Raw genomic sequence first — 9,467 nt, forward strand, 5'->3', positions numbered from 1 at the left:
CAACAACAAAAATATTACAAGGTTTTGTTGGAGACAAAGGGCTTTTGAATCGTTCTGTAGCATCATTAAGATGGAGAGTTGTTGTGGCTGTGTTCAAAGTACAGTCTGAAAAGTTCCTATCTGCATTAAATCTGGTAGGATTTCCCATATCAACCTCTGAAATACAGAAGACAAAGTCCTAGGTGACTGGATTCAGATTCCTGCTCTAGGGTCTAGTAACATTGTCTTTTTAGAGGAATTCTGTCAAAGAGTAGTAGATGAAATAGTTGAATTTAGACAAGCAAAAATATGGATAATTGCAAACGTACCTTCAATAGCGCTTGCAGTCCAGCTGAATTTAACATTGGGCTTAAATGACAGCATTTGCCTAAGCAGTTGGAGACTATGGCTACAACACTTCTTGCACTTGGCCCGAGCTTGCAATGTTGCTCACTAAAATGGCCTCCTTGAAGCCACGTAAAGCAAAGCATTCTCCATGGTCCCAGGCATCAGGAAAAGGCTTTAGCATGAAGTGACCCATCTTTTGTAGCATTGTGCCCCAGGGTGTGAGCACAAGCCTTTAAGCTGAGACTGAAAGCCTGTTGCTCTTTCCCCGCAACAGGCTGGATTTTGGTGCTGCACTTCCCTCTTGTGTTTGCAGATAATACTGTCTTGCCTCCCTGCCTGCAGAGCTGTGTGCTTGCAAGAGACGCAGAGCGCCTCGCACTCCTCACGAGTGTCCCCCCAGATCCGAGGGAACGGTGAGCAGCTTTTGTTTACCCTTCCTTGATTTTCTTCTTTCCTCAGAGCTGCTGAAATAATTGAATAATGCCTCATGCCATTTTAAATTTTTTTTTTCCTGAGGCAGGAGCCCTGTTTTTTGTGCGCTGAATGTAGCATGAGATAATTCTGACCAGCTTGTATACCATATGGCTGAGGTCACAAGAAGAGGAGTTGCCCTGGGACAGTGACATTTTGACTTTTTTATGAAAGAAAAGTCCATGTAAGGGAACACTGATTTCTCCCAAGAGGGCAAGGTCCTGCCTGTCCTTTCACACTCCAGTCCATGGAGTTTAAACCAGCCTGTAGACAATGGCAAAATCAGGGTCCGGTCCCAGAGCTGTGAAGTCTGAAGTATGATTGTATACCCTGACTATTTTTAGGCAAGAGATGAAGCGATGAGGTTTTCTGTCAGCAGTTGTGTTCCAGCACATTTTTCTAATTTTTGCTTTAAAGAAAAATCATGTAGTAGTGAAAACCCCAGAACTACAGTGACTCCAGTAAATTATTTCTCACCAGGATGAATAAGGAGGTTGAAGCTGCTTAATTACAGTGTGACTAATAGTGGCTTTTTTCCTGGTTTTGCTGTTCCTAAGCTATTTGCCAGAGGTTAAAGTCTTAGACCACCAGTACTCCCACAGAGGTGTTTCAAAGCGGGGGAGCTACCACGGCATATATGGAAATTTTGCTTTATTTCTGAAAGGTTTCACTGCGTTCTGCACAATATTTGGGTACTTTTTTGACAAATTAAAAAACCCCGACAGATCCAAACACATAGTTTTATAGCAGATGGGGCGCACAAGATCAGGCATCCTTCTAGTATATACAGACAGATGCCTGTCTTACTCCCTCAGCTCTGGATTTGACACCATAAGGAAGGCAGCCATATGAGTTGGGATCAGCTTCCCTTACTTAACTATGCTGAAAGGGACTTCTAACACTGAATATTGTATAGAAATCTTTTCCAGTCATGTCTTCACAAGGCTGGGAGCTGCTCTGCTGAAATTGATCTGTCTCTCTGGTGAGATGCAGTTACCTGTTCGGCAAAAGTTCCCCTAGGGCATTTAAGTATGGACTTTCTTTCTATTCTTCCCATACAAAGTAGGTTTGCTTGATGCTATTTAGCGTGCACCATGCTGCTCTCAGCTATTGATTTGGAGCAGGACCGAAGAGGAAGTTTCCAGCAGGTCAGGTAAAGAGAGATGAGAGCACTTGATTTTAATGCAGGCCTCAAATGACTTGTTTCCATTTATCCTCCTCCTTGAAAGCCTGGCAATTATTTATTACAAAACAAGGAGGGGAAAAAATGAATCGAGGTACAGTATCTGCAAGCCAAGTGTGTGTGATTGAAGATGAGGTTTTCAGACATGACGTGAGACCTTTAATGGGCCTGCATTAGTATATTTAGCTAGAATGGGATCGTGAGCCACATGCTGCCTCTCAGAGTACTGCAAGGTGCTTTGGTAGTGGTGGAGAAAGGGTTGCGGCTTGTTAGCGATGAATTGCCATCCTTGGAGGTACAGGAGAGCTTTCAGCGTAGAAATAAGAAACCCAAGCCGGTCTGAGCCACAGGCAAGGCAAGCTAAATTAACTGACTTCATTCATTCATACATGCTCGATTCAGTCTGGGAGTTAGCGTTCAGCCTGTTCGTCAGTCCCACTGAGTTTGGACTGAAGATTTCTTATTCCCTGCCTTAAACTCACCCCTGTTAAAAACGTTAGCGTTCTTCTGACCAGGAGCAGCTGCATTTCGATAGTGAGACGTACAGGATTACAGTGAGTCGCCTCCTTCCATTTTGGGTGCTGAATCAGGCTTTTGTGTGCGAATGGGGCGTTTTCAAGAAGTCTGTTGGACGTGATGAGCCACGGCAGGAGGGGGGCGAAGGCACGAAGCAAGTTGAAGGAAGCAAAAAGTTAACTTTTGTGCCAGGTTTTGCACAGGTGTTCAGTATAACAACAATTGGGCAATCAGGCACCCAGCAGAGACCAGAGCTGTGCTATAAAAAGAGCTACAGGGACAGCAACTGTTCTGGTGAATCAGATCTTCCTGGCTTCAGAGAGTGGAAGTTCACAGTAACTCAAACTGAGGTTTTGTTTGCTTTTGTTTGTGGAGCTTCGCCAAGTTTTATTTCATTTCTTGTAACGTGGTCTCATTAAAGCATAAAGAAGAAAAGAAGCCTTTTGAGGTGGGAAAATTTCATTAATCGGCTGGTAATTCTGGGTGCGGGTTGATGGCCTTTGCATTGGAGAGGAGACTGTGGTGATCAGAAAGCTCATTTGTAGTATGTGGTTATAGCAAATACTGACGTTATTTTGTTACGTACAGACTGGGGTCTAATGCCCACTCCAGCTGTTGCGGGAATTGCTAGGAGGAGAGATACGGGGTGAGTGTGCCTGTAAAGCCTTAGTTTCTAAGTGCTGAACAAGCTACTGGTCTGGGACGGTGGGGTTTGGAATTACGGTGCAATTGGTAATGGGATTTCAGCCTGCAAAACCTACCCGATACCTGAACTTCATCCTCCAAGTGTTTTCCGGGAAGGTTTTGGGAAAGGAGCCTCCCTGTGTGTCAGCAACCGTGAGTTTCTTTCTGGATGGCCCATGGGAGATCAGTGGAAGCTTCTCCATAATTCTCACTCATTTCTAATGGGCTTTGGATCAGGACTCTGCGCTCTGTGTAGATGGCCTCACCGAGTCGATGCGTTGTTTGCTAACATTGCTGTGTGTAAATTCCTGCGTCCTAGAAGCATAAAAACTGGAGGAGGTTGCTTGCTTTGGCAGCTTGTTAGTGCAGTACTAGTGAATATATGTAATTTGTTCCTATTCTGTACCTGAAATTGCTCTGATATATCACACTCATCCTGTGAAAGGCAAATACTGGACATAGTTGTGATGCTGAAGGGGGAGAAATGCACCTTCCAGAGCAACTGCTTATGAAGCAGGTGTCCTGATCCCCCCCGCAGGGTCATCAGTTTGAAGCTGGTATAATTCCACGGGGGGTGAAGAGTTACTCCGTACGCAGCGCAGCTGAGTGCAGAGCCCAGCCTAAAAGCACTTCCTAACACCAACACTGTCTAGACAAAAGGCTCTCGTATGACCACAACAGCAGGGCCTTAAATGAAGGCAATGGTCCAAGCTCAGCAAACGCTTTGGCGCATTAAGCTATGTAAAACGTTTGTGCGGGAGGGAAATTTTTGGCAGGGGAAGAGTTAAGGTCCTTTCGTTTCCTCTAGCTACTTTCAGCTTCTTTGAAGCTGAGGGTTTGTGTGGGGTTCATGGCACTTACAACACGCTGAGCTGTCAGTCGGGGCAGCGCTGTGTCATGGATGTACACTTCTCCAAAGGATCATGTCCTTTCTTCCTCTGCAATGTCACGGTGGTGCAGAAGAGCCCCTGCCCATCAGCCTCATCAGAGGATCCCTTTCCTAAGCGACAGTTTTGACGTGGAGGCTAGGTCTGGCTGGGTTGTTTCATTCCTGGCTGTAGTAATTCAGGCCTGGCAGGTCAGTGTATATGTGGGGAATATGGGAGCACAGCCAAGGCGCTGGGCTGCTCCAGCCTGGAGCAGTTTTAGAAGTGAAAAAAACAGTTTAGCACCCAGACCTCTTTCTGCACTGGCCTTCTCCCTAGTCATATGGGCCAGGTGAAACTAGTGAAAGGAGCACCTGGAGGTTTTTTTTTTTATTTTTTATTTTTTTTTTTAAACAGAATATAGCTTTTTGCCCCATCTAGTGGGTAGACTACGTATTGAGCCTGGAGTTTGTTGTATTTTAATTCCAGCGTTCAGTTTATCTAATGCAGCTCTCCATCCCCGATTTTAGTTTTGCCTTCTGGCTGTTTGAGCAATACTTGTACATGTTAATACACAGAGAGAGTTAGTTCTCACACAGAGAAATAGCTCAAGCATTAGTTATTGAAAGGAAGTGGTGAGTGAATAGGGCACATTTTTTGGCAGAATGAGATTACAATAAGAACAGCTTGGGAAATGTCAAGATTATCTAGTTGAGGGTATAGGCTTAAAAGGATGGGTATTAAGAACTGGGAAAGAACAAAACAAAAGGACACTTAGAGAATATAAAACGTGTTCCTCTGAAACCCAACACATTTCAGAGGAAGAGTTCTCTTGGGTGGATTTTTTAATCAAGAATGTTCAAATGACAAATGCTTGGTGGCCCTGGCTGTAACCTTGCCAGGGTGGCGACGCTCTCGTGCATACCACATTTGTATGTGTTCTGCTTTTGAAGAAATCAGGGTTTGCTGTGCCTCAGAGTGAAAGGCAAGCCAAGGTAGGGACAACAAGGACTCACTGTAGACATGGAAAGTGTAATGGGTCTTTCCCTGCCCTCCTGCTTGCAGGGAGAGGAGAATTGGGAGCATGAAGCCAAGACCCCTGTTTTTCGGCCAAGAAAGCATTGGACTGAGCAGGGTGTGTGCGACCCTTTCCGTGTCACTGACCTCTGCCCAGCTGCCACAAAAGCGCAGCTGAGCTCTGATGCTCCCTTGGCCTTGGTAGGGGTCACGCGTGACGTGACTGTCCTGTTTACTTACTGCGAGCACGTGGCCCATCGCGGAGGAGCTAGTAAGTCCCAGGAGACCCTAGTGAGGGACAGAAAGGGGAGAGGACAAGTTGGTCACGTCCACCGGAGGCGGCTAGGACAGGGTAGCTGTTCCTGGGCTGATGCTTTTGTAGCCTGCTTTTTGTATCAGTGCCGCACGTTGTTCTCCCTCGTGTGATGGGTCAGGGAGTTCTTTCCCCTTCCTCGTCCGATTTCCAGAGTAGCTACTTCTCACGTGAAGAAGGTCCCTCTGTTAAAAAGCTAATGCTAAGGGCTTATTCATGGTGCAGTTTTAAATGGTGCAAGGGGACTCTTCAGTGTGCAATGAGGCTATTCTTGGCATTTATGAGAATAAATAAGAATAAAATAGTTTTTTAAATTGTTAAGCAAATTCATTTGAATCCAGAGTAAAGTATTAAATGCTGGCACAAAATTAACCTTGCTTTCTTGGGGATGCAGTAAGTGTGCTTAATGTCTGAAATACCCTATCTGACCTCAACATCGTTTGGTATTTTGCAATACCATTATGGAACCGACATCCAAGACCTGAAACCTCCTCCCCATCTTCCTGTGCATCACTGACTCCCTCCAGACTTCTCTGTGAATCTCATAATGGTCCTGTGCTCCAGAAAACCCCTGGCAGGGCCAGCCTGTAGCGGTGCCAAGATGTGAATTGTATGGCAGCTCTGCCATCTGCCAGGAGGGAGAAATCATTTTCAGACCTCAGTAGAGAGAGAAGGCTATTTCTTGCAAGAAATTTTGTTAACAGATTTAGCTCCTGGGCCGAAGAGGTCAGTTTGTACTAAAGGGCCATCTGGCTTGAGGATTGGTAAAGGATTTTAGATGGAAGAAACTACACAGTCAGTGTGGTGCAAGGGTTGAGGGTAGTGGCTGTGGGTTAGGTGTACAGCTTCACTTCCTAAAGCATGTTAAGGACCCCGCTATCACTGGAAAGTAACATGAACTGCAAGGTCTTGAGACACCTCTGAGAACAGAACTGAAGCTCCTAGTTCAGCTGTGTGCTTTCCAAAGCTTCTCTGCTCTGCTGATGACTCAGTAACACTTGCAAATCAGGCATCTTTCCTACCCAGCAGAGTGCATAGAGTCTGTAGTATTATTGTACAGTGGCCAATCCTTTGTCTCTTGATTCCACCAAGTGGGAATATTTCCTACCTTATAGAGTCTGAGTCTTAATTTAATACATGTAAAATATTATTACAGTTCTTGGATAAAAAGTCAGAGTGGTAAGGGAACAATTATTTCATTTACTCTAATGTGCTAAAACAGATAGTCTTCTTTCAGGCATACTTTTAATCTGGTCAAGTATTGGACACAATACACCATAAGGGTAATAACAGTGTTTCAAGTAGGAAAGAGTTAGAGGAATAGGATTTACCATTATAAAGTGCAGTAACTCTGAATTTGTTCTGGTTATGTTAATCTTTCCTTGCTGCTTAAGTCACTGCCTCCTCATCTTTAGAAAGCAGTAATTTGCTGAGAATGGCCTGTGCTAAGGGTACTATTTTCAATTGTTGCCTACAGGAATAGGGAACCAAAATAACAACATTAGGTCTTTCGTGGATGAAACGAATTTATGCGTAGACCCTGGACATGTCCTGCCTTTGCCTTCTCAGATCCTGTGCTCGATATTCAGTTGCCCAAAGGCTGATGATTGGGAAGCCATGCTGAACATATAGCTAGTGTCCCCCATTCATTGCAAAAGTGACATAAAACTTGCACGGCATCCAGCTTTCTAGTCCATAGAGTGGAGACCAAGATCGGGATGGAAAGAGAGATGAGCAGCACAGAGGGAACCGATGTGTTTTATAAGGACCTGAGGAGCAGCCTTCCAAACTGTTCTCATGGATGCTGGAGCTCAGACCGTGCGCTGAGCTGCTCCAGCCTGGAGGGGGTACACACACCTCCCACTGTGCTGTTAGTCAGCAGTGGACTAAAGGCGAATGGGGCTGTTTCCATTTGACTGGGAATATAATTTATTGCTTGGTGAGAGGGACTCCTACATTTCCTATATGCTTATTTGTGACTGTGCCATGTGTCTTCTGTGCAACTCCAGGCACGTTCAAAGTAACTGTACTTTGGTTACCTATCTTGCAGGGGTCTGAGAGCAATCATTAATAAGTGATTGCAAAGTGCTTTGAGATCTCCAGATGGAAGGAGCTATAGAAATGCAAACTATTATTATTTTCTAGGTCAGGGGAAGAAAGCAATTACTTGTAGACCAGTAATTTTCTATTTTATCCTTGCAAATGAATGTGAATAGAGGACAGCAGCAATTACACTGATGGGATGGAAAAAGGCTTTCCAACTTCTCTCGGACTGTTATTTTTATTTTATATTCACTTTGAATTTCCTTTGAGGTGGCAAGTTTAGTTTTAACCTGGTGTAACCTCTGTCTGAGAAAATCCCTAAAGTGCCTCTGTCCAAGGCTGGAAAGACAGAGCATGGAAGGATCTTTCTGTACATGTCCTGTTCCTGTATTCTTCCCTAGTACATGGTCATACAGGATACTTGGACTAGATGGGCTATTGATCTTACGTGCATAGTCTCCCCTCCATGTACACACCAGTGCGCACACACGTGCTTGCCTGCGTTGTGTCTCTTGGGAGAACCAGATGCAGCACCTGATCTGGGCTGCCTTCAGATGAAACAACCATAACTCATTGGTGGGGTATCTTCCATGCAAACCTAACTATTTTCCTGTACTGGAAGTTTGAGGAGAGGCAGAAAATTTTGTCCTGTCTTAAGACTGTTTAGCAGTAGCTGCTGGTCTCTGTGTGTGAGGATGTGTTAATAAACTGTTCACACATGGGTGGAATTGCAAACCATCATCTATTGGAAAAGGTGATAAACACCTATGGTTGGCTGGAATTCAAGAATGACAGGTTGCTTAAAAAAGCCTGAATTTTTATCACTCTCTTCCAGCCAGATGTGAGGCTAAGCCGTGATTTTTAGAAAACTTTCATAGGGAAATGAGACTCCTTGAACAGAGCAGCTGCTGGCCCAGTGGGCCAGGTTCTCACCTGGGATGTGGAAGGCTCCAGTCCAAGTCTGAGTCAGAAAGCAGATCTGAACCTAAGCATGGCATTTTCCAAATAACAGACTCAATCACAAGGATATTTGGCTGGATAGGGGTCAGTGTCTCCCTGAGACTATGATCCATCCTGTGGTTTGATCCCAGCAGAGAATATCCGACTCAACATCCTTCACAACTCTTTTTGTTCTGACCAACTAGTATTTCTCAATGAAAGTTGTAATAAAAAATTCAGACCAGCTGCAACAGCTACTGCCAGCCACTAATTGCCTTGCTAGTTTTGATGATAGGGACACAGCTGCTAACAGGAAAAAAAAAAAATCCAGCAAGGGAAGAGAGGCTTGACTGTTGATTTGCATTTAGCTGGAGTCTGGAAGAGTCATTCTGGAGTTGGACCAATTCTTATATGTTGGTGGACAACGGGATTCAGGTCACTAGAGAGATCTGTTGGGATTTACCAAGCATTTGGTATTATCTTTTTTGTCCTTAGACATCCTTGTGAATCTGGGCCATTGCTTCCAGCAGTTGCAGGGGGCATGAAACCAGATAGCAAAGAAGGTTACAATAATAATAACAAATCCCTCTCTGTTTCATGGTCTAATAAAACATACAAGACTCAAGGGATCTCCTTGGTCAAAGTTCAGTTCCTCACACTTACAGTCAACTCTAGGACAGAGGTGTAGTTTAGAGGGCTCCACGAACATCTGGTTCATTCCTCATCAGTCACAAAATATCCAGTAACAAACGGAAGAGCTGCGGTAAAGACGTGAAAAGTCACAATCATAAAGCACAGCACAAAAAAAAAAAAAAAAAAAAAAAAGGAAGAAATCAATGCTATTCCCAGTGTCCTAAGGTGTTTCCATTGATGGTATATGCATTAAATAAAGTTCCCAGATTGTCACAAGAACTGAAGCATGATCTGGGATGGAGAGATGTGATTAACGCATTAACATAGTACTGGAATAGTATACCTCTTGTCTGTACAAGCAGCTATATCGAAAGCCTGCAAACTTGAAGAAAACAACAGAAACAGTGGAAAGGAAATTAATTCTCTGCCTCAGAGCACAGCAGATGGGTCACCTCTGTTGTAGGTCATTTCTCAT

The sequence above is a fragment of the Platalea leucorodia genome, assembly GCF_965183815.1.
Source record: "Platalea leucorodia genome assembly, chromosome: 20".
In the NCBI taxonomy this organism is placed as follows: domain Eukaryota; kingdom Metazoa; phylum Chordata; class Aves; order Pelecaniformes; family Threskiornithidae; genus Platalea; species Platalea leucorodia.